At 38.4% G+C, this 24068-nt stretch overlaps 1 protein-coding gene across 4 annotated transcripts in view; it reads left to right on the forward strand.

Moving 5' to 3' along the window:
- The first annotated feature begins 1809 nt into the window (after nucleotides 1-1809).
- Nucleotides 1810-24068, forward strand: part of SPATA16 (spermatogenesis associated 16) — a 319130-nt gene continuing 296871 nt past the window's right edge. For 3 of the 4 annotated variants that reach the window (XR_011969102.1, XM_072618454.1, XM_072618456.1), the window contains exon 1: nucleotides 1810-1961. The gene's annotated coding sequence lies outside the window, so the exon portion shown is untranslated. Of the gene's footprint in view, nucleotides 2044-24068 lie in introns of all 4 variants that reach the window. The other variant, XM_072618455.1, reaches the window with a different exon arrangement.

Raw genomic sequence — 24068 nt, forward strand, 5'->3', positions numbered from 1 at the left:
CTCAGTAAGGTCAGCCAGCAAACACCAGCAAAAACATCCAGGAGTGAGCAAAGCTTTGACTTACTGCAGAGTCCTTTCAGTAACCAGTCTTACTCTGTATCCAGTGCACCTTCCTGGTAAGGCAACTCATAAAAAAACAGACACATTAACCTTGGGGGCTGCTTCATACTATATATGTGCTCAGGGTCATAGTGAAAGTGATTAAGGCTATCACTTCATAGTTTCCCTCTTCCCAATTCCTTATAGCAAACATTTTCTTAGAATACAACAAAGTTAGGTTCATGATTATTTGGACTCAGAGCCCCATTATAAAAATACAGCAAATGAAAGAACTTAAAAGAGAGCAAGACATTGTGTCAGGGAAGGAGGAGGAAGTGGAGAGGGGCTACATCCATCAAGATCTAGTGGCAAGAATAGGCTGTGATGATTTAAAAATTCGAGACACAGTTTCTGGATAATTTAATCCTTTTATTAACAATGCTAGCATGTTATTAATAAAAGAGGTCAGCACTAGTCTCAAATGCCAAAGACCCCTCAGGGCAGTGGGATCACAGTTTATATGCCCTTAGAAGAGTAGGTGTTCCTAAGGGTGGCAATCAACTCTGATTGGTTAACAATTAATGAGAGAATGAATATTATAATGAGAGGTGGACTATATTACAATGAGGGTCTCGAGGTATGTGAGACTAAGCACCCAAATCTTGGTAAAAGAGACATCGATTTCCATATCACCTCTCTGATACAAGGGAGAATCCACATTTTCCCAATCCTGTCTGACTACACACAATAAACAGGAGTCCACCCATTCACCTAAACTTAGAATTTCTTTTACCGTTTTTTATTAGATCTTAGCCTTCCTGCCTGGGTAAATTTTTTTTTAAAAGATTTCCCACTCGTTGATTTCTCAGTGAGGAAATAGAAAAAATGGGAAACCTTGGTCCTGATTCAATAATTAGTTTTTAATACCAGAGAGAAATAACCATTCCTCTCAAGGCAGATCATTGCTTAAGTGGTTGAGTGAGCTTGACAAGAATCCAAACTGCTCATCCTTATATTCAGTTTGAGGGAGCAGCATCCTTCACTTGCAACTAATCTGATACCTGGATCCCTTATTCCCCAGACCTTCTAAAATGTACATCTTCTTTCAGGTTTTCACCAAACTATCCCCTCCCATGAACTTTGTCTTGTGGCCAGAGGGTGATAGAGTTTCCACCTAGCCCTAACCCTCACTGTACACGCAGGTCGGGGGTTCAATCGTGGCAAGTGAACTGAGCGGCTTGAAAAAGGGGAATCACCGTGTGCACCTCATGAAACATTTTGTTTCGTAATGGTCTTACTATCTTATCTGTAAAATGGGGAGATAAATTCTCACCCTACATACTTGGCAGGGTTGTAAAGAAATGAGCTTGTAAGGTTGGATGTAGGGAACCCGGCTCCCCGATCTCCTCGCCAGCAGGATTCAGAACACTCGATTTGTTTTCAAGGGTAGACATCCATTGAGGTAACTCTCCATCACTAAGGAACTAGTACACAGAGTCCACAGCAAGACTATTCCAGGGCTGTATCTGAGTACGAGGGGTGATGGTGTTCATTCAAGGCTGAAACCTTGTAACCCTCAGCAGCCCGGTTCACCCCTGCCCCACCGCACAGCCTCATCTCGTTTCCCAAAACCAAGGGAGGAGAGGTGTACGCCCCCAAGTGCAAAGCCATCGAGAACAAGAGCTCCAGGAGGGAAGAGGTATGGTGATAAAAGGGGTGGGTTGGAGAAGGGGCGGGAAAGCACGAGGGACCAATGGAATGTGATGTTTCAAAAAAAGCGGGGCTCGCGGTAAGAATGGAAGGGCAAGGGCGTTTGCGCTGCACTGGCGCTGGCCGCACCCTAGGCCAAGGTCAAGGTCGCAGGTAGCTGTTGTGGAAGGCATCACTCTGGACCTCCCCTCGAGAGTATCTGGACTTGGCTGGTAGGATAAGAAAATGAACCTGGGCAGCTCAGCTTCAGCAAGGCGCCTTCTTTGGGGAACGAATGGGGAATAACTGCGAAAGGCGAGGACCCTCATTTCTATCCCCAAGTCTATTCTCATCTCTGTCCTCATCTCCATCCCCATATCCATCCTTCTTCCTGTCCTCATTCTCCCTACCTAGAAAGTCTTTCCTGACCTGGGAGTAGATGACCAAGGCGTCATCCTCTACTGCTCACCATCATTCTCCCCACGTATCTGATCTGTTCTGCCTTCAACAACATAAACCCTTTCTCCCCTCTGACATTTCCTGGTGTCTTACACCTTTCACTGTGGTTATTCACTCATATCTGACTCTTTGTGAGATTATGTGGGGTTTTCTTGGTAAAGATACTGGAGTGATTTGCCATTTCCTTCTCCAGCTATTTTACAGGTGAGGAAAGTGAGGCAAACAGGGTTAAGTGACTTGCCCAGGGTCACACAACTAGCAAGAATCTGAGTTCAGATTTGAACTTAGGAAGATGAATCCAGGCCTGGTGCTCTATGGCTGTGCCACTCAAGCTACCCAACTCTATTTCACATTTAGCTTATTGCAATAGTCTTCTGGTTGATCTCCTTGCCTCAAATCTTTCCCCATTCCACTCTGTCTTCCACTCAGCTGCCAAAGCGATCTCCCTAAAGTTGCAGCCTGACCTTATCACCCACCCCACTTCAAAAACTCCAGATTCCCTAATACTTTCAAGATCAGTGTAAAATATTATTTACCACTTAAAGTCCTTTTCCACCTGATCTCTTCCTACCTTTGTAGCCTTTTCCTACTTTGCCTGCCTTTACATACTTTGATTCAGTAACATTGGCTTCTGTGCTCCTAAAACTAATGGTAATAACTGGCTTTTACATACCGTTTTAAGTTTTGTAAAGTTCTTTGAAATGTTATTTTTTTTTTCAATTTTCATATCTTCTCTGGGACATAGGTGTTTTTTTCCCCCATTTCACATTCCCGCATTTCACATATGAGGAAACTGAAGTAGGCAGGTTAATGATATTTTCAGGGTGACATATCTCATCAGTGCCACAGGTCTATGGATTTGAATTCAGGTGTTTGTGATTCCAGGACTAATGTCATCCTATCTACTTTCCCACCTTGCTGCCTAGCTCTTCCTTGTATGAAACACCACCTTCCTATTCCATGGCCTTTTCCTGGGCTGTACACTATATGTGGAATGTTTTTTACCTTGTCTCCATTTCCTGGCTTCCTACAAGTCTTCAATTCATATGATGCTTTCTGCAAGGAATCTTTTTCCAGTTCCCTTCATTGAGTAATTAATGCCTTCTCTATGAGATTACCTCCAGTTAACAAAGTATCTATCTTGTGATCATGTAGCCATTTCCATGTTATTTCTCCTGTTAGAAAGTGAGCTCCAGAAGAACAGGAACTACTTTTCTTTTCAATTGTGTCCCCCACGCTTAGTATGGTTCTTGGCATATAGGAATCATGCAATAAATGTTGGATGTTATCATTTAGCATTTAAATTTAGGCATTTATTTAGGCATTTAAATGCTTGTTAAATTGAATCAGGGCTTGAATTAGAATAGAGAACATTAAAGTAGATAGAAGAGAAATAGATACAGAGATATAAAAGACTTGGTATTGATTAGAGGTGGGGATGTAGAAATGGGGTTGGCCAGCAAAGACTCCAGGGTTGCAAACCTTGGAGACCATGAAGATTGTGAGGACGGTGGTACCCTCATCCGATTAAGGGAATTTTAGAGGAAAGGGAAGATTGACCTAGGCAAAATTAGGAATTCCTTTGGTTTATGCACAGCCCAGGGCAATGGGCACTCCTTGAGACTTAGAGAAGGAAGCTTGGCTCTATTCCAGGCTCGACCACATGGTAATCTGGTAAACTGACCATCAGTTCTCAGTTTCCTCATGTGTAAGATGAGAGGGCTGGCCTAAATGCCCTCCAGCTCTGACTCTTTAAGCCTTACAACATCTGTATAGTCATTAAACAGGGATGGGGACAGGTAGAAATCGTAGAGCTCCCAACTCTGACACTAACCAGCTTTGTGATTCCCTGAAAAGTACATTTACTCCTCTCTGCTCCACATTCCTCTTCTGTAAAATGTAGATGGCCATAAGTGCCCTACCCATCATCTCCCAGCCCAATGCTTGGCACCTAAGCAGGCAGTTAATAAATGCTTCTTGACCTGACTCAACTTGGGAATACTCTATAAACATGTCTCACTGTTGCTCTCCAGGTGAGGTGCTTTTGGCAGAGTTTTCCTTTGTGTTGGCAACAGATCTAGGCCCTGAGAAATCTATTAGGATGAGGATTTAGTCCATTTTTTTTTTCCATTTCACTTTCTTAATCTATAAAATGTTTATTTTTGTTGTTGTTCACTTGTTTCAGTCCTGTCTGATTCTTTGTGACCCCATTTGAGGTTTTCTTGGCAAAGATTCTGGAGGGATTTGCCATTTCATTTTCCAACTCATTTTACAGATGAGGAAATTGAGGGTGAAGTGACTTACCTAGGGTCACATAGCTCATAAGTGTCTGAGGCCAGATTTGAACTCATGAAGACGAGTCTTTCTGGCTTCAGGCCCAGTGGTCTATACACTGTGTCATCTAGGTGCCCTAAAACATTTATAGGCCTTTACAAATGTTCACCACAATTTAGTGATTTTGGACCATCTATCATATCAGTAAACATTTACTAAGAGCCTACAATGTGTCAGGCACTGTGCTAAGATACAAAAAAGAGGCCAAAGACAGTCCCTACCCTCAAGGAGCTCACAATTTAAGAGGGGAGGCAACAGGCCAACAAATATGTACAAAATATGTACAAAAGAGAGGGAGCTCTAGAATTAAGAGGGATTGGGAATGGCTTCTTTTAAAAAGGGAGATTTTAGGTGGGACTTAAAGAAAATTGTGGAAGCGAAGAGGCATATATCAAGGGGGACAGCCAGAGAAAATGAAGATTATCTCCATATTTACAGAAAGCCACCCATATTTGAAATATGTGCATGGGTCATAAGGGAATTCGAATGAACAAATATTGCCCTTATTAGCCCCATAAGTTTAGTGTGTCTTACTATTAATCCTATAATTTGTTATAATGATTAATTATTACTAATATAATTAAAAATTACTAGTCCTGGCAGAGATTTACCTACTTTAGTCTTATTTGATTTTCACAACAACCCCATGGAACAGCTGTTATTACTGTCCCTGTTGTAAAGCTGAGTGAACTTAGGCAAAGAACAATTACGTGATTTGCCCAGGGTCATACAGCTAGTACACATCCGGGGCAGGACTCAAACTCGGGTCTTTCTGAGTCCAAATGTGCCATGTTCCACTGTGGCATTGCTGTCTCTCATAGATCTTGCTTTAGAATTATATACAATCAAAATCAAAGCATGTGTGTGTGTGTGTGTGTGTGTGTGTGTGTGTGTACACATACATACACATATATACACACACAATGTATATATGTATGTGTGTATATATAAATCTATTACATATTTTATTATGTACAATTATATATACACACATAATTATACATGTACATATATACATATAAATATGTAAATACATATATATAAATACACATATTTTTATACATATCAGATCTTGACTGTTTCAGCATTAGGCCAGTCTACATCTCCATGGTTTCCCCACCATGTTTACTCTGACATTAATTCACATCTTTCTCAATCAGAAAGAGATTTAAAAATAACAAACTGGGTGGGCAAAGGCCCTTTCAAAGACTCCTTCTCCACCTTCTTGTGTTGCATCAGTTCAAGATTATTGAAGGGAAAGGAGCAGGGGTGGTAAAGGTTGAAGCCGAGTCCTTTTGCCCTGCCAGGCAGCATGCACCCACCCAAGCATTCTTCGATTGGAAGTACCCTAGGGCAAAGCCTTTACTTTCAATAACTCCTCTGGTTCAGTGAGGAGGGGTAGGTCCCTGTGATGCTTTAAAGACAAAGGTCTACTTTAAAGAGCACCTCTAAGAAGCAAAATGACCCTCCAGTCTCCTCTTTGAGCCCTCAGGCGGAGGATGAAATGATGAGCTGCCATGATGTGCTGCTGTTTCATCACTTGAAACCTTGGGGTCAAGACACAACTATCATCTCAGGGAGTTTTTCCCAAGGGTACTTTTACCAACATGCCCTGGGTCAACCCTGGCCTGCTAAACATCATTGTCATTGACCCTAAGAGCTTGTGATTTTCAATCTGCTCCTCCTAAAAGGTCTTTCACAAGAGAGATAATTGTAAGAGGCATCACAGGAAAATCACTGTCTTTTCTTGCTGTGGTTAAGTAGAGGAAAAGAACAGATTGTTCTGGAAAACCACCCTAAGTTCATGGCTATCGAACTACAGGGAGGCAAGAGTCCTTGAAATAAACTTTAAAAAAACCTTCTAGGCACAAAGTTTCTTACTTGAAATATTTTAGGCTAAAATAACACAAAGGGTCTAAACCTCATCTAAAAAACAATTCTAAATAAAAATAAATGCGTGTTTATGTAGAAAATTTGCATGTAGATAGATGTAACTTTTCTTTTTGTTAGCTCAGCTCAGAATCAATTAAAAGGTCCCCACAACAAGAGCACACTGTAGTCACAAAGCTAATGCAAATACCAAATGGACAATATTTTTTAAATCTTGTTATATAAAAATAGTTAAAAAAAAAAGTGGGGAACATTAAAGGCAGAATGTTTCATACATAGCAAATGCTCATCAGAATCAGTCCATGTTCTAATTGTTTTTTGTTTCACTTTTTCTTCATTACAAGGGAGACTTACATTTGGGAAGTAGGTATTATCAGTAATAAAGATTTTAAGCATTCAGTGCACAAGGAAACTGAGGTTGCTTCCACATTATTTGTATAAAATGTACAGATCTTCCTAGAAGTTAACAGTCAAATCGCACCCATTAAAAGCCTTGCAAAATGGAGTAATGAGCAAAGACCGTAAGACCCAGGTCAGTGCATGATTAATATTTATTCTACGTAACTAATTTTGGAATGTTCCTTCTCTCTGAGTGGAGAGGTGCTAGGGCTATGAGTACAAAATATTGTGGGTTCCTTCAGTCATGGTTGATGGAGTTGGTAATTTTGCTTAACTCTTTTGTTGTTTTATGTGATATGAGAGGTTACTATAGTTGGCATAGGAAGGAAGGAAACGAGCATTTATTAAATGCTACTACATGCCAGGCACTATATTAAGTACTTTATAAATATTATCGCATTTGATCCACATAACAATCTGGGGAAGTTTTGTTGGTAAGTCACTTTTCAATCCTGTCCGACTCTCTGTGGCCCATTTGGGGTTTTCTTGTCAAAGATACTGGAGTGGTTTGCCATTTCCTTCTCCAGCTAATTTTACAGGTGAGGAAACTGAGGCAAATGGAGGTAAGTGACTTGGCCAGAAGCACACAATTACTGTTTCTGAGGCTGCATTTAAACTCATGAAGATGAGTCTTCTTGATTCCAAGCTCAACATTCTATCCAACATGCCACTTAGCTGCCCACCTTGGTAGGTGCAATTATCGATCCTTAATTTACTGTCAAGGAAACTAAGACAAATAGAGGTTAAGTGACTTGCCCAGAAACACATGGCTAAGTCTTTGATACTAGACTTGAACTCAGGATAGCCTATCACTCTATCCATTTCAACACCAGCTGCCTGCCTACTTCCTAGTAGGAAGTATCTATAGTATAAAAATAAAAATGAATTAATATAATAATTTTTTAAAATGGTGAAGACTCATTGAGTAGGAAATTATAGGAAGATACAGTGTGAGATGTGGGTCCAAATCTCTTTCTACCAAATTGACAATCCATTTTCCCAGATAACCTTTCTTAAATAATGAATATATTCCTCAGTTTTTATTTTCCAAATAAAGGTCTGTCAATAATGCTTTGTATATGTGTGGTTAGATATCTGGCATCTATTGATCTGTTTCTCTATTTTTTGCTCAATAGCAGAGAGTTTTGATGATAACTGCTTTGTAATATATTTTGAAGTCTGAGAGCATGAGAGCTTTTTATCAGCTCTTCTCCGTGCCCTTTAATATTCTTGCCCGTATTTCCATATAAAATTCATTATGATTTTGAATAGTTCTATAAAAGAAACCCCTTGGTGTTTTGATTACTATTACATTAAAGCAGATAAATTATTTGGGAGAGTATTGTCATTTTTACTATATTAATCCAACTCATCCATGAATATTGAGTATCCCCCCAGTTATTTAGATCTTCCTTTATCTTGGTCATTAGAGTTTTATGAGAAGTAACCTGGCAGAGGGCTAACCTTGATTTTGGAGTCAGGAAAATGTGGCTTCAAAACCCACCTGTGACACATACCTTAAGTGTCAGTGAGCTAGACAACTAAGATTAAACATTGCACAATAATTTCTAATATGCATTGGTGAGAGAGTTTCTCCACTGAGAATGCCCCCTTTATCAATGAAATAACAAGAAAATGTATGTATACATGTATACATGTACATGTAGATATGGATGTATAAAGTTCTCCATCTACAGCTCCTTTGGATTTCTAATTCATTAATATTTTATAATTTTGCTGTTGTAAATTGGGTTTCTTTTCTTGATCTTTGTTACTAGTATGAATGCTGATGACTTCTGTGAGTTAGCCTTTGATTTTGCCAAACTTACTTATTGTCTCTGTTTTTTTTTTTTTGATTGAGGCATTCAAATTTTCTATGAACCCTAACATGTCTTCTGCAAATAATTATATTTTGACCTCTTCATTTCTATTCTTACCCTCTAATGTATATTTTCCTGCCTTGTTGACAGATTGAAATTACTAGATTTTTACAGGGGTGGGAAACCTACAGCCTTCTAAGTCCTCAGGTGTGGCCTTTTGACTGAATCCAAGTTTTAGAGAACAAATCCTTTTATTAAGGGGATTTGTTCTGTGATGTTTGGATTCAGTCAAAGGACTGCCCTGGAGGACCTAGAGAACCACATATGACCTTAAGGCCACAAGTTTCCCAGCCCTGAAAAATTCCCACTTTTGTTATGGTTTAATTTTTTCAGTCATGTCCAACTCTTTGTGACCCCATTTGGGATTTTCTTGATGACGATCCTGGAGTGGTTTGCCATTTCCTTCTGCAAATCATTTTACAGAAATTGATGCAAACAAGGTGAAGTGACTTGCCCAGAGTCAAGCAACCAGCAAGTTTCTGAGGCCAGACTTTAACTCTGAAAGATGAATCTTCCTGACTTCAGGCCTGACAATTGATCCACTGAGCCACTTAGCCCCAACTACTTGGTCAAATTAAAAATGGTATAAATGGGTCTCCTAAGTTTGTTTGTACCTATTCTTTAATAAAGTATAACTAATATGTTCTAGATGCTTTTTCCTATATTGAAAGAAAGTTCCTCTATACGTAGCATTTTTAGGATTTTTATCAGGACTGAAAACTTCTTTTTTTTACCCAAGTCATTCCTGCATATGGGTTTGTTGAGGTTTTTTTGTTTGGTTGGTTTAGATTTTTGAGATATCTGTCATATTATTTTGGTAGTCTTTTTTGATATTGAACTATTCTTGCTTGGTATAAACTTTGCATGATTGTGGTGAAGAATTTTCCTATATATATTGTTATATTTTTTAGCTAATATTTTATTTCCTATTTTTGCATGGGAAGTAGAAAAAATATTCTTTAATTTTATTTTTATGTTATCTTTACCTAGTTTTAAAATCAATACCATACTGGACTCACAAAAGGTTCTGAAAATAATCTTTCTCTGTTTTTCATTCTTTCTTCTTGAAGAGGACCAATGGCATCAGAGAGGTGATGTCTTGACTTGCATGTAAATTATATTTAAATGAGGCAAAATCTTCAAGTTCATTCTCTCCTACAGTCATCATATGTTATATAAAATAAAAATTATTTGGCTTTGGGTCTATTTTAAATAATTCTATCATAATACCATTTGGAGATAAGTTCTTGGGTTTTTCATTGGCTGGTTTTTGAGGAGATAAAGTGAAGCATTCTGCTACGATTTGTCATTTTTTACTTTTAGATTCTTCTATTTAAATAAAGTCACTTGCTTTTCTGTCAGTTTTTGACCATTGACATTTTGTAAATAATTATCCATTTCCTTTAAATTTTCTCATTTTTTAAACGGTAGTTTCAGGTAATTTTCTCTAGTAATATTCCTGGTTTCTTTTGTATTGTGTGTGACCTTTCCTTTTAAGTCCGTATGTTTTCTAATTTGTATTTTTTCTCTCCTTTTTTTTCCAAATTGAGATGTCAAATAGTATGTCTATTTTATTGGTCATAAAAACTAACCAGTTTGGTTATTTTCACTCTTTTTCTCATTGTGTTTTATTCATGTCTGCTCTTAGCCTAGTAAAATCTCTTTTTTAACTTTCTTTTGAATTAAGATTTTTCCCTCCACCCCTTTCTAGCTTAATGAAAGGTTATTTTATGTATTTTCCCCTTTTTTCTTATAAGTTATTAGATTTAAATCTAAGAACCATTTAGACTGCAGTGCATAGATTTTGATATGTGGTGTTATTGTTCTCATCATCTTTTTCTCTTTTTTTCCCCTCCTTTAACCTAATCATTGGTTAAAATGTTATTTTTACAGTTTTCATATAGTTGTACTTTTTTGCTAATGTTAGCTATTTTATTCTAATTTATTGCCTTGTCCTATAATATGGTATGCATAATTTCAGCCTCTAATTTTTCTGGAACTCTTGTTTGATCAATTTGTATATGTTCCATGTGTACTTTAAAAGAATGCATATTAATTGCCTTCTCCCATTTAGTTATCTATATCAGTCAATTGATCACAATTTATTAATTGCCTAAGGTGTTCTGGGCCCTATGTTAGATACTGGGAACAAAAGCATGAATACAAGAAGGCCCCTGCCCTTGAGAAGCTTGCATACATCTACTGATACCGATTTGTTTAATAAGCAGTTTAAATAAAGGATTTCTTTATTGCTAATCTTTTAATTTGATTTTTACATTCTGATAGTGGAGGGTTGAGGTCTCCTATTATATTTTTGTCCTTTTCTGCTTGCATATCTGATAATCCTCTCTTCCAAATTTTATTGTAAAATTTTGTGCCTGTATATTGGTAAATATTTTGTTATGCAACTTATTTTACTATTAAGTAGCATCCTGTTTCTCTTTCTATGATTTCTAGTTTGAATTGATCAGATAGCTTTACTTCTATGCCTCCATTTTTTGAACTTGTAGTGGCATAATCTATTTTAAATAACCAACCTGTTGATTTATCTAGGTATGATATTTTCTATTAAATATACTTCCTGTAAAAAAAAAAAAACCTATTCATGAATTTTGTTTCTTGATCCAACATGTTAATTCTTTTTTTTCTTTTATGGAAAAATCATATCATTCACACTTAATGCTATAAGCAAGTCTAAAGGAATATAAGTTCCTTGAGGACAGAAACTGTTTCATTTTTACCTTTGTATTCCAAAGGTCTAATACCAACGTGAGTCTAGTAGATGTTTAATACATAGTTGTTAATTGATTGAAATAACAAATATAATTTCTATTCTAACATTTTTCTCTAGTTATTCTTGAAGTTGGCTGAAGGGAATGAAATCTATCTTAATCTTTTCTATCTACTTCAATTATGAAAACTATTAAATAGAAAGAATATTAAATGAAACAAATTATATTTCTTTTACTAAAATATTAATTCTAATTATACTTCAAGGTTTAATACTTTTTATTATTCTAAAAAGACAAGTTTTGCCTTTGGGATTGCCAGCTCTTTTCTCTTTTCCTCCTTTCCTGTTTCCCCCTTTTATTTTTAATGTTATTCTATGCTATTTGATTTGCCTTTTGTTTTGAAGTAATATATAATCTAGATGACTGGTAAAAGTAAACATATTGGTGCAAGATTATGAGCTGCGGGTTTTAGTGTATCTTCACAAAATACCCTAAAGCTGGGGTAGCTTTCCTAAAAGCCCACATGTAACAGGGGGTGCCCCAGGTGCTATAGATACATTACCCAGAAGTATTGCCTAGCAAGATATAGGTATCAGCAATTCATTTTTGTGCATACATTTTGGAAAGTTTTAAATGTATTTGGGTAAGAGCTGGGTAGCTAGATAGTCCAGTGGATAGAGTATTAACTCCCAGTCAGGAAGATTCATCTTCCTCAGTTCAAATCCAGCCTCAAACACCTACTAGCTGTGTGACCCTGGGCAAGTCACTTAACCCTGTTTGCCTCAGTTCCTCGTCTATAAAATGAGCTGAAGAAGGAAATGGCAAATCATTCTAGTATCTTTGTCAAGAAAACTGCAAATGGGGGTCATAAAAAGTTAGACACTTCTGAAATGACTGAACAACAACATGAGTTAAAAAATGCTGTGGATAAATTTAGTAGAAATGTAGGTATGTTTTTATTGCTTTATAATTGAATTTAAAATAAAAATAATTCTGAGACATAATGGTCTGATTTGACAAAGGCTGAAGCATTAAAATAGAGCCCTTTTTTCAATCAATGGATACCATCTTGTACTGAAAAACCTTCTTAACCTCTTTTAATTCTAGTGCCTTCCCACTGTTAATTATTTCTTATTTCCTGTATATAGCTTCCTTTATATATATTTGTATGTTGTCTCTCTCATTAGAACATAAGCTCCTTGAGGGCAGAGACCCTCTTTTGTCTGTTTTTTGTATCCCCAACTCTTAGCATAGTGCCCGGCATATAGTAGGCACTTAATAAATGTTGATTGATTGATTCACAGAGCCAAAAATATTAAAAGAATCCTTTTTAAGGAATCCTAGAACTGGAAGAGACCTCAGAGGCCAACTAGTCCAATCTTCTCATTTTCCTCACGAGGAAACTGAGTCCCAGGAAGTCAAAATACTTTTCCTGTATCATAGAAATAGTAAGAGATTTGAACCCAGTTTTCTGACTCCAGAGGCAGCATTTGTCACGCATGGTCTCCTAGATACGGCCTACATGAGTTCAACCTGACTTTGATGGCACATTACAAGCTGACAAGTATAAGACTGATGGGTGGAATAAAGGTAACCCACTTAAAACTGTTTCAGGAAGACCCATAAACGGGAGTTACAACTGCCAAGTAGAAATCAGAGTTCCCGATCTCAATTCCTTTGAATATATGATTTAGTAATTCTGTCCTTCCTAGTAAATCAGACACTTATGTCTTGCTATTTATTTTAGCTCTTCTTCCATTAAAACTGAAGCATGCATAGTGTATTTTAACAATGAGTCACCCTAGATGAAATCTAGACTGTTAAAAATACAGGAGAAAAATCATACATCATTCTTTTTGAAACGGCTAATAAAAACAAACCAAAAAAAAAAAAAACCCTTGGTTCATAATATCTTTCTTCCCTTTTTCCCCTTTTGTTAAGCCCCCCACTCCTGGACCTGATCCTTATTATGACTTTCCGAATGACAGGAGCTAACTTCAGGAGGTCTCTGATTCCTTCTAAAATCTCTTTCATCAAGAAATTCCACCCTGTGGATGTTGTTCTGATTTCACATGCATGAATGCCTCCATGCTCTCCCACCAGCTACCACTTAAAAGTCCTATTAGCCAACATTACTTAAACAAAAGAATTCAGTGTTGTCTTGAGAGATCATCCAAGTTAAAGTTTGAGAATGAATTGTGTGGTCTGTTGCTTGCACACTGGATTGTGTAAATGTCACCTGCTACCAACCAGCTCCTTTCTATTTCCCTAAAAGAGAAGGACCCTGTATAGTTATAGCCTAATGACTAGTTTGTGCCCTTAGCTGATGGTCTCCTGATTACAACTGCATTTAATCTGGGGTTTGAGGTAGAACAAAAAGAACTATAATCATTCTCCATCAGTATGTTGTTGTTTAGTTGTGTCCAACTCTTCACAAACCCATAGTGGGTTTTCTTGGCAAAGATACTGGAGTCATTTGCCATTTTCTTCTCCAACTCATTTTATAGATGGGGAAACTGAGACAAACAGAGTTAAGTGACTTGCCCATGGTCACACAGCTAGTAAGAATCTGATGCCAGATTTGAACTTCAGTCTTCCTGACTCAAGGCCTGATGCTCTATCCACTACACCACCTATCTGCTTCTCCATCAGCGTACCCTCAAGCCCTAACCGTCCTCTACTAATAAGAGATCAAGTAGGACACTGACAAAGGGCCCTGGGGTGGGTGCCAGAGGATCTTGGTTTGAATCCTAGCCCTTCCACTTACGTACTTGTGACTTTTGGCCTCAGTTTTCTCATCTGTAAAATGGAGGATTCATATTAGTTGGCCTCCAAAGTCTGTTCTGGCTCTGGGAACTTTTAAATCAAGGATTCTTAGCCTTTATTTGTTTGTTTTTATAATGGTTTGAGTGCTATAATATTTCCAAAAAGCTATATAGCTCTTAGGCTGAACAAATTCCATTTGCTGTTTAATAGAAATCAATTGCCAATTAACATTAATATTCAAATCAATATTAACATAAATAATAAATAATATAAGTAATGATATGTAGGGAACTCAGACTTTTGTGTCATAAACACCTTCTCTGATTGGTGTTTTAAATATGTAAAATAAATAAATAAGCTTTAAATGGAAACTGATTATGTTGAAAAGTAATTATCAGAAATATGTATGTATACATATGTAAAATATATATATATATATATATATATGAAGTTTGTGGCCCTCAGGTTTGAGCTCCTGTTTTAAAGGACTCTTCTCCAGCACATTAGCCATGTATGAGAAGGGGGAGTCGAAGCAGCCGGACCTTTCTGCTCTAATGTGCTCAGTCCCATAGCTCTCCCAGACCCTTGCCTCTTTGCCACCTCAAACTCTAGACTTTAGAAAGTCCAAGGAGAAGAAAAGGGAGGAAGAGAAGGAAGTAGGCACTGCATCTTGTTACAGTTAGGGAGCTGAATAAACATCTATCCTCCTCTCCTCTAACCCCTGCTTCCAGGGGAAATCCAGGGGGCTCCCCATCTCTATTGCCCTTCCCCACACCCACTAATAGAGCAGAACAGAGATTCAGAAATGTGCTTCTCCTGGTAGAATTTCTCCCCCCAATTCAATATAGTATAATTTGAGCCTGGAGTGCTGGGACCTCTGGGTAATTCAGAAATAAGACACCACCAACGCATGCATAGTCTTACATCAATGTACTCACACCATCATTTCCAGCCCTGTGTATTGCTTGTCATTTTTGTTTCCTGTTTGTTTTTTTCACTCGAGGGGAGTTTCCAGACAAACACCTCCTGACTCACCCAGCTGCCAGTGAGTCAGCTTCCCGTCTTATAGCATCAGGATCTTCAGTTAATAGGGTGAGATAAACAATAGAATCCCAGAGCCTCAGAGGCAGGGGTCCCACAGGCCATCTAGTCTAACCTGGAAACAAATAGGAAGCAGTGTGAGCTCTGGAACATGGCATGTACCCTCACTGGGTGATGTCTTCTTATTTCTGATTAGCTCAAATTGTTAAGGAGTTTGCTTTTTCCTTCAATCAACTTTATCTCTGTTGCTGTGCTCTTCTTTCTGCTTTCTGGAGACAAGCATCCTCTACTGGTTCTTCATTCTGCCCTCTGGAGCCAAGCAGTAGGCGGCTAATCCTTCTTCCAGGTGACAGGTCTTTGAATACTTGCAAACAGCTACTTATCCTGCAAAGTTTTGTCTTTTCCAGGCTAATTATGGGAACCCAGAATTTGGACTTAAGCAAAAGTCTAAATATTATGCTTGTTTTCTCTGACATATAGATGGACTTTGGGGGAAATGATAACACTGAATAAATGAATGGAGGGAGGGAGGGAGGAAGAAAAGAAAAGATGATGGAACAAATGAAGGAGGAAAGAAGGAAGAGAGAAAATGAGGAAAGATGAAGTTATGGAACAAAGGAAAGAAGGAGGAAGAAAGGGAGGAAATTAAAAAATGATGGAACAAAGGAAGGAATGAAGAAAGGAAGGAAGAAAAGGAAGGAAACAAGGAAGGAAGGATAAAGCATACATTAAGAATTTTCTATTTACCAGGCACAGTGCTAATCCCTGAGTTCACAAAAAGAAATGGGAGACGTGGACCTCATGTTCTTTTTGAGGGAGACAACACAATAGGGTTTTCCCGGTCAGGAAGAATTTGATGTTGTCTAATGAAACTGCAGGAACTCAATTCAACAAGGCAGTTAACCCTGCTTTGTGGAGGCAAGAAGCAAAATAACAATAGCCTTGAATGAGAAAGAGATGGGTTTAGGTAATGTCAAGTCTAGGTCCCATGGCCAAGGTAACTCAGGGCAAATTACTTAACCTTTCAATGCCCCCCAAGTAACTTCCTAACACTGTAGGTTGCAGACAGAGCAGGTGTCAATCTGAATTGGTAGAGGGAGTTTCCATATCAGCAGTTCATCCTACCAGTGAAACCACAGATCTGTCTGGATTTTTTTCTCAAAAAAAGACAAAATAATGCGCTATAAGAGGAGGGTGGAGCCAAGATGGTGGAGCAGAAGCAGGGACCTGCTCAAGCTCTCCTCCCAAATCCCTTAAAGTACCTGTAAAAAAATGACTCTAAACAAATTCTAGAGCAGCAGAAGCCAAAAAAGGACTTAGTGAAACAGATTTCCAGGCCAAGACAACCTGAAAGGCTGACAGGAAGGGTCTATTGCACTAGGCTTGGAGCATAGCACAGCCCAGCTTGGTCCATGGCAGCACAGTCCAGACTGGAGCAGGCTTCAGGGCGCTGAATCACAGGGCAGCTGCTGTGATTTCCAGATTTCTCAACCAACAAACACCAAAGACAACTTCAAAAGTCAGTGAGAAAGCTCTCTTACCTGGGTGAGAGGGGAACCTGGTCCTGCCCAAGCCCCAGCCCCAGTCCAGCCCCCCGCCCCAGGGTGGGAGCCATTGCCAAAGCAGCTGCCACTTTTGGAGCTCTGGGGCCTACAGATGGTGGGGTAATCAAGAGGCTGATCTGGGTTGCAGTCCTAGCTGGCAGTCCTAGGGTGAAGAGAAGTGCTGGAGTGGTGGGGCAGAGAGGGAATCCTACTCACAGTTCCAAGGCAGAGAAGAGTGCTTTTGGTTGCTCATAGACCAGAGTACAGACCAGGAAAGGAGTAAACACCTGTCCCTTGATTCTGCCACTTTGGAGGAATTAAGAACTTACAGATCCCTAGAGATATCTCAAAGAATCAGCTGCACAAAACCTCTGAAGCCTAGGGTAGTATACCCTCCACTTGACAAAGGGCTCAAAAATCAAGTAATTGGCTAGGAAAATGCCCCAAAAGGGGGAAAATAAGACTAGAGAAGGTTGCTTTCCTGGTGAAAAGGTATTTTCTCCCATCCTTTCAGATGAAGAAGATCAAAGCATACAACTGGAGGAAGATAGCAAAGTCAAGGCTCCTGAGACCAAAGTCAATAATCCCAGGCCATGAAAGAGCTCAAAAAGGATTTTGAAAATCAAGGAAGAGAGGTAGAGGAAAAATTACAAAGAGAAATGAGAGTGATGCAAGAAAATTACAAAAATGAGTCAATGACTTGCTGAAGGACACTCCAAAAATGCTGAGGAAAATAACACCTTTAAAAATAGACTAACCTAAATGGCAAAAGAGGTCTAAAAATCCAATGGGGAGAAGAATGCTTTAAAAAGCATAATTGACCAAATGGAAAAGGAAGTCCAAAAGTTCATTGAAGAAAATAGTTCTTTAAAAATTAGAATGGAGCAGATGGAGGCTAATGACTTTATGAGAAATCAAGAAATTATAAAACAAAACCAAAAGAATGAAAAAAATAGAAGACAATATGAAATATCTCATTGGAAAAATAACTGACCTGGAAAATAGATCCAGGAGAGACAATTTTAAAATTATTGTACTACCTGAAAACTATGATCAATAAAAAGAGCCTAGACATCATGGACATCATCTTCCAAGAAATTATCTAGGAAAACCGCCCTGATGTTCTAGAACCAGAATGTAAGATAGAAATTAAAAGAATTCACTGATTATCTCCTGAAAGAGACCCCAAAAGGAAAACTCCTAGGAATAATGTAGCCAAATTCCAGATTCCCAGGTCAAGGAGAAAATACTACAAGCAGCCAGGAAGAAACAATTGAAGTATTGTGGAAATACAATCAGGATAACACAGGATTTAGCATCTTCTACACTAAGGGATCTAAGGGCTTGGAATATGATATTCCAGAGGTCAAAGGAGCTAGGATTAAAACCAAGAATCACGTACCCAGCAAGATTGAGTATAGTACTTCAGGGGGGGAAATGGAATTTCAATGAAATAGAGGACTTCCAAGGATTCTTGTTGAAAAGAGCAGGGATGAATAGAAAATTTGACTTTCAAATACAAGAATCAAGAGGAACATAAAAAGGTAAACAGGAAAGAGAAGCCATAAGGAAATCATTAAAGTTTGAACTGTTTGCATTCCTACATGAAAAAATGATATTTGTAATTCATGAGACCTTTTTCAGTATTAGAGTAGTCAGGGGAAACATATGTACATGTATATATATATACATATACAATCTACACATATATGTGCATATATGTGTAGATTATGTATGTATGTATGTATCTCTATATTATATATATGTATATAATGTGTATGTGTAGGTATATATATATATATGTGGATGCATGTGTGTGTGTGTGTGTGTGCTTTGAACACTTTTTACGCTTTATTAAGCTTGAATATCTTAAAACTGGACTGAGATTTTCAGGACACCTTGTATAAAGAGGTATGAGTGGGGTGGTTTATTAGATCTGAATTTCAAACCCAAGAGTTAGCCAGTTTCTCAAGCCATTATTTGACTCCACAATCTTCCCAAGAACAAAGAGTAATTGGGAAATTATAAGCGAGTGATTAATATTTAACCAGCTCTAAAACACTCTAAAATCCATAAAACCTTAAATCTTCATTAAAGATAATTGAAAAATGATTGAAAAAATCCAGAAAACATTTCCAACATGTTTTTATCTTCCCCCTTCTCTCTCTGTCTCTGTCTCTGTCTCTCTCTGTCTCTGTCTCTCTCTCTCTCTGTCTCTCTCTCTCTCTCTCTCTCTCTCTCTCTCTCTCTCTCTCTCTCTCTCTCTCTCTCTCTCTCTCTCTCTCTCTCTCTCTCTAACACACACACACACACACACACACACACACACCATTCACTCCTCCCACATAGAAATCCGTTTTCTCCAAATAAACATTGCTATTGCTTAAGCTGGGAAAAACTTTTTAAAATAAAAAGATAGCACCCAAAACCATCAGACTGAGAATTTAAAAAAAAAAATCTTTCTTTAATTGTCAATTACTCGCCAAATACTTCATACTTTGTAGAGCGGCAGAATCATTATCTTGCATCTATAAAGTCGTTCACTTATAAATCATTCCCTTCACTTTCCAGGGACCAAGAGTGATACAATTGCCTTGGTGCCAGCAGAAGCAACGCAGAGCTAATAAGCTTCTTGGCTTCCTTTCTTAACCTTGACAACGTCAAGTAGTCTGGTTAGGTCATTATTATAGGCAGCAAGGTGGTTCAGTGGATAGAATGCTAGGTCTGAGTCAGACCCTTCTTCAAATCCAGTCTCAGATGCCGACTAGCTATGACACCCTGGGCAAGTCCCTTAACCTCTGTCTGCCTCAGTAGTCTTATCTATAAAATGAGGATATTTTACCCTCCACTTCCCAGGGTTATTGAGAAGATAAAATGAGATAATAGTGTTTTGCATAGCATTTTACAAACTTTAGCACTTTTTAACGATGTGAGCTATTACTATTATTACATAGATAAGCTCTATGTTTCCCTAGCTTCCGTAATCAAATAAAAAAAAAATCACTCAATCAGCAAGCATTGTTAAGTACCAGTGTGGTGAGATAGGGAAAGAGCTGAGATTGAAGTCAGGACGACCTGGATTCAAATCCTACCTCTGATACATCCTGTCTTTGAGACCCTTTGGGACCTAACTCCTCAGTGCTCGGGCAACTCTTGAATGCTGGGCTTGCAGAAGCACTTACTTGCATTGGTAAAGGGAGATTAGTCACCTGGGAGTTCCCTGTACCAAAGAAATTATAAATTCAGTCCTTATTCTTATTCCTGCTTCTGCAAAGAATGATGAAACAATGCCTGCCTTCAAGAGGCTTACAGGTGAAGTCAAATCCATTAAGCAATGACATCCAGTGCCCAAAGGCAACATTGATTTGGAATGTAAAGTAACCCAGTTCTTGCTCACTTGGGGTCATATCTCTAGAGCCAAGACACCTCACTGAGGCCCAGGTTATAGAAGTGATAAACATCACAGATTGGATTGAAAGTGAAGTCCTCTGTCTTCAGAGCCCTTGTGCTACCTCATCTGTTAAAACTGAGGGAAGATGATGAATAGCATTGCCAAACATGCTAAGAGAAGCCATGGGAGGTCTGGGGGGGACAAGCTTGCAAAAGATCTGGTCACCCCCAAACGATCTGTAGGTAAGATTGGAAGGACAATGGAATGGAGTTCCTACATTACTTTGAGGATTTGTCATCATCATCAGTACCTGGAGAATCACCACTATTGAATAATAACACCCAAGGTGCGAAAAGAAAAGTGAAATGGCATTTGAGACTATGGCGATCAGGAAAAGTAGACAGGATGGACCAAATATACAAAGAGGAAATCTATGCTACAGGTAATGTCATTGTTGTAGCAAGGAGAACTTTGTTCCCCAAGCATCAAGCTCTGGGACAATCAGGAACTGTTCTTAGTTTGGGGTTTGGGGTTTTTTTTTTGCTTTTGGGGGGGACATTGCTAGAGCTTAGTATATAGTGCCTGGCACATAGTAGATGTTTAATGAGAGCTTGATTGAAGATACCAAACTATTACTAAGTGCTTGTGTGACTGAAAGCAAGTCATTTCACCTTGCTGGGCCTTCTTTCTAAAAGGGGAGGGGGCATACTAACTGACCTCTGAGGTATTCTCCAGCTCTAAATATTTGATTAGAAATAAATCATAGACAGTATTATTACATAAAAAAGAAGTGACCAAAAGAACATCAATAACTTCTAAACCACTTTATAAACCCACTTTTCATCTTCATAAAATTTTTATCAGAAAATCATCTATACAGGTGTCCAAAGTGACCTTGGTGATACCATGAGATGAGAACAGGCAGTTTTCACAGATTTCTTTGGCTTTTAGGATTTTTTTCTTTTTCTTTCTTTTTTTACAGTAGACCACAGTTTTATGGTCACACAACTAAGAGGTGAGAGGAATATAAGGTAAGTCCCTCTTAGTATTTGTTGACTACAAAGTCAGTTAAAAAGACACATGGGCTTAGTAGGTAAAACTCTCCTGATGTTCAGATCAGAGCAGACTCCTTGACAGACGCGATGAGAAAGTAGGTACTGAGCTTGTGACTCTAACTTTTAAGCAAGGCATAAAAGAAGGTAGTCATGATCAGATGCCTGCTTGCCTACAGTGATTGCCTCCATTTTGAAGGGTGGGGCATCTAATGGGAAGAGAATTCTAGGCAGTGCAATTCTCCCAATGTTCCTCATGGCTGATCACATTATGAAGGCAGAGAGACTATATGGTCTGACCAAGTCATTTTTTTCCATGTGCTTGCTAGTCAGAGTCAGAAGGACCTGAGTTCAAATCCTATCTCAGAAACTTAGCTTTGTGACCCAAGCAAGTTGCTTGACTTGTCTGTACAATGAGGAAGTTAGAGTAGAGGAGGGTCTCTGCTCTTTTGAGCATGATGGACCCCATTGACTGACCACTAAAATAGATGGGACTCTATTCAGAATGACATTTTTAAGTAATTAAGGAAAATGATAACCTTCAGTTCAAGGTTAGTGATACTAAAGATATAAATTGTTTTCCATGGAGGCTCACAGACTTCTGAAATCTTAATCCAAGACTAAGAACCCCTGCACTAGATTGTCTCTGAGGTCTCTTCCAGTCTCCAAACATGTGATGCTATGATGCTAAAATCAAACTTCAGAATACTGCAGTGCCTACCAAGGGATAATACATCAGTACTCAAAAGAGACATATGATCTACACAGGAAACAATAGCAATACAACAGCACCAGGATGAAAACAGTTTTAGAAGATTATCCCAAAAATGAGGACATATTTTGAAGGCTAATAAAAATCCCAATAAAAGAGCAGAGATATAAAGCATCAAAGACTGGGGCTAAAGATAAAATTACATGATGTTTAGTAGCTGTGTGACCTGGGTAACCTCTCAGAGCCTCAGTTTCCACCCTTTTAGCTCCAAATCTCAAATCTTCTGATTTTTTCCAGGATCACATAGCTAATATATATGTCACAGTCCAGGGGACATAAATCTAAGTCCTGGATTCTGAGACAAGTAATTGTCATTTATACTTCATTAAAATCTGTTTCTTTTTCATATTTTTATATATACACATATATTTTTTATAATTTCAAAAACTTAAGTTAAAAAAGTGCTCATTGGGCAGACTTACAATAGGATGAGCAGTGTGCCCCTCTCCTCTAGCCCCAACTACCAATGTTTACCTGTAATATGTATAGCATAAAATGAACTTCTAGGGCAATCTTGAAGGGGAAAAACAAAGGCAGAAAGGGGCAGTCCCACCTGCCTTGACCTTGGTCTAGGTGGAGATAGGATATAATGAATGCGCAAATTGCTTACCTGTCCAAAGACTATCCAAAAGTCAGCTGTCTGGGTTGATTTCTTATGTCTCATGTAAAATCCATGAATAATTCATAGTCCAGGAATGTTGCTGGTAGGACCCAATTTTTTTCCAGCATGTGTGTCAACAGTGTAAAAAGCAGATCAGCTGTCACTGTTTGGGAACTGGTGTACCCTTAGTTAAAAATGGCAGCTCTCCTAGACACACAATCCCCCGACAGTGTGTGCTGTGATTTGCTTTTTAAACACACACAAATGTTTTGGCTGCAGAAACTCCTCTCCAGCTTATGGTTCATGGAGAGAATGCTATCAGTCAACAGAGTGTTGATGTGGTGGGCAAAGTTTTGAGGTAGAGAGACAGATCACCCCAGGAGAGTCCCAAGATTGCTGTGTTAGGCTCAGTTCTTCCAGATGAGGTGTGGAATCCTCCCCAGGAAAAGCACTTAATTCAGTTGTGGGCTTTCCCCCCTCCCTTTGGAAAATCGTGATAAAAATAATGATTCCCTCTTTATACTGTGAGTTAAATAGTGTTTGTCAAGAACTGTGACATTCTTGGAATGAGATCCATATTGATATGAGATGAAGAGGTGTTTCCATTCTGGACAAGTGCTGGATTCTCAACAACAGGGGAAAAAATTAATATTTTTCTCCATACCTTTGTGTGGCAGAGTCCCTTGACTAGATGGAAGCTTGGACTGGCTTTCTGGAAGTAGAGAAGAGCTTGTGGAGCAAGGTTTGAACTTTTCCTCAAGATGCTCATGAGCTTGGCTTTTTTTCTTTTTTAATGAGGAATATACCAAATCAGATGTAACTGTGACTGACCCACTTTACAGTGTTAGCCCACATGCCTAAAAAGAAAAAAGAAAAGAAAAAAATCAGCCTATTGCCAACAAAATTCCTGAACTATGTAGGATGTACCAGTAGTTAACTGTGAAAACTTTTGTTGTTTTTTTAAACTACTCTTGGATAGGAGCCTCAGGCTGTTTTTAGCACTAGCTGGCAAAGCCTCCTCCTTCTTGCCTTCAGGCTGCCTCCTGGAACCACACCATACCTCAGTGCTCAATTTCAGAGCTCCCCAGAGCAGTTACCCCCAAATCTCACTGGTTAGGTCGTCTATAGCTGACAAAACAGGTTTATTTTATACGTACACATGGGCATATATACACACATGTATATGTATATAGACTATATGTACACACATATATAAATATACTTACACGTAGGTATATATAATATGCATCTGTTTCAAGGATCGGAATAAGTTAACATACATACATAATATATAGACATATTCATTTTACATTTATAAATACAAACTATGTATGTATATTTATATGTGTGTATGTATGTATGCACACACTATATTAGTTTATTCAGTTCCTTAAAACAAATCTCTGAGATAAGTAATGGAAGTATTATTAATCTCATTTTCTAGTCTTGAAACTGAGGCTCTTAGACGTACTGACTGGA

The sequence above is a fragment of the Notamacropus eugenii genome, chromosome 6 (assembly GCF_028372415.1).
Source record: "Notamacropus eugenii isolate mMacEug1 chromosome 6, mMacEug1.pri_v2, whole genome shotgun sequence".
Lineage (NCBI taxonomy): Eukaryota > Metazoa > Chordata > Mammalia > Diprotodontia > Macropodidae > Notamacropus > Notamacropus eugenii.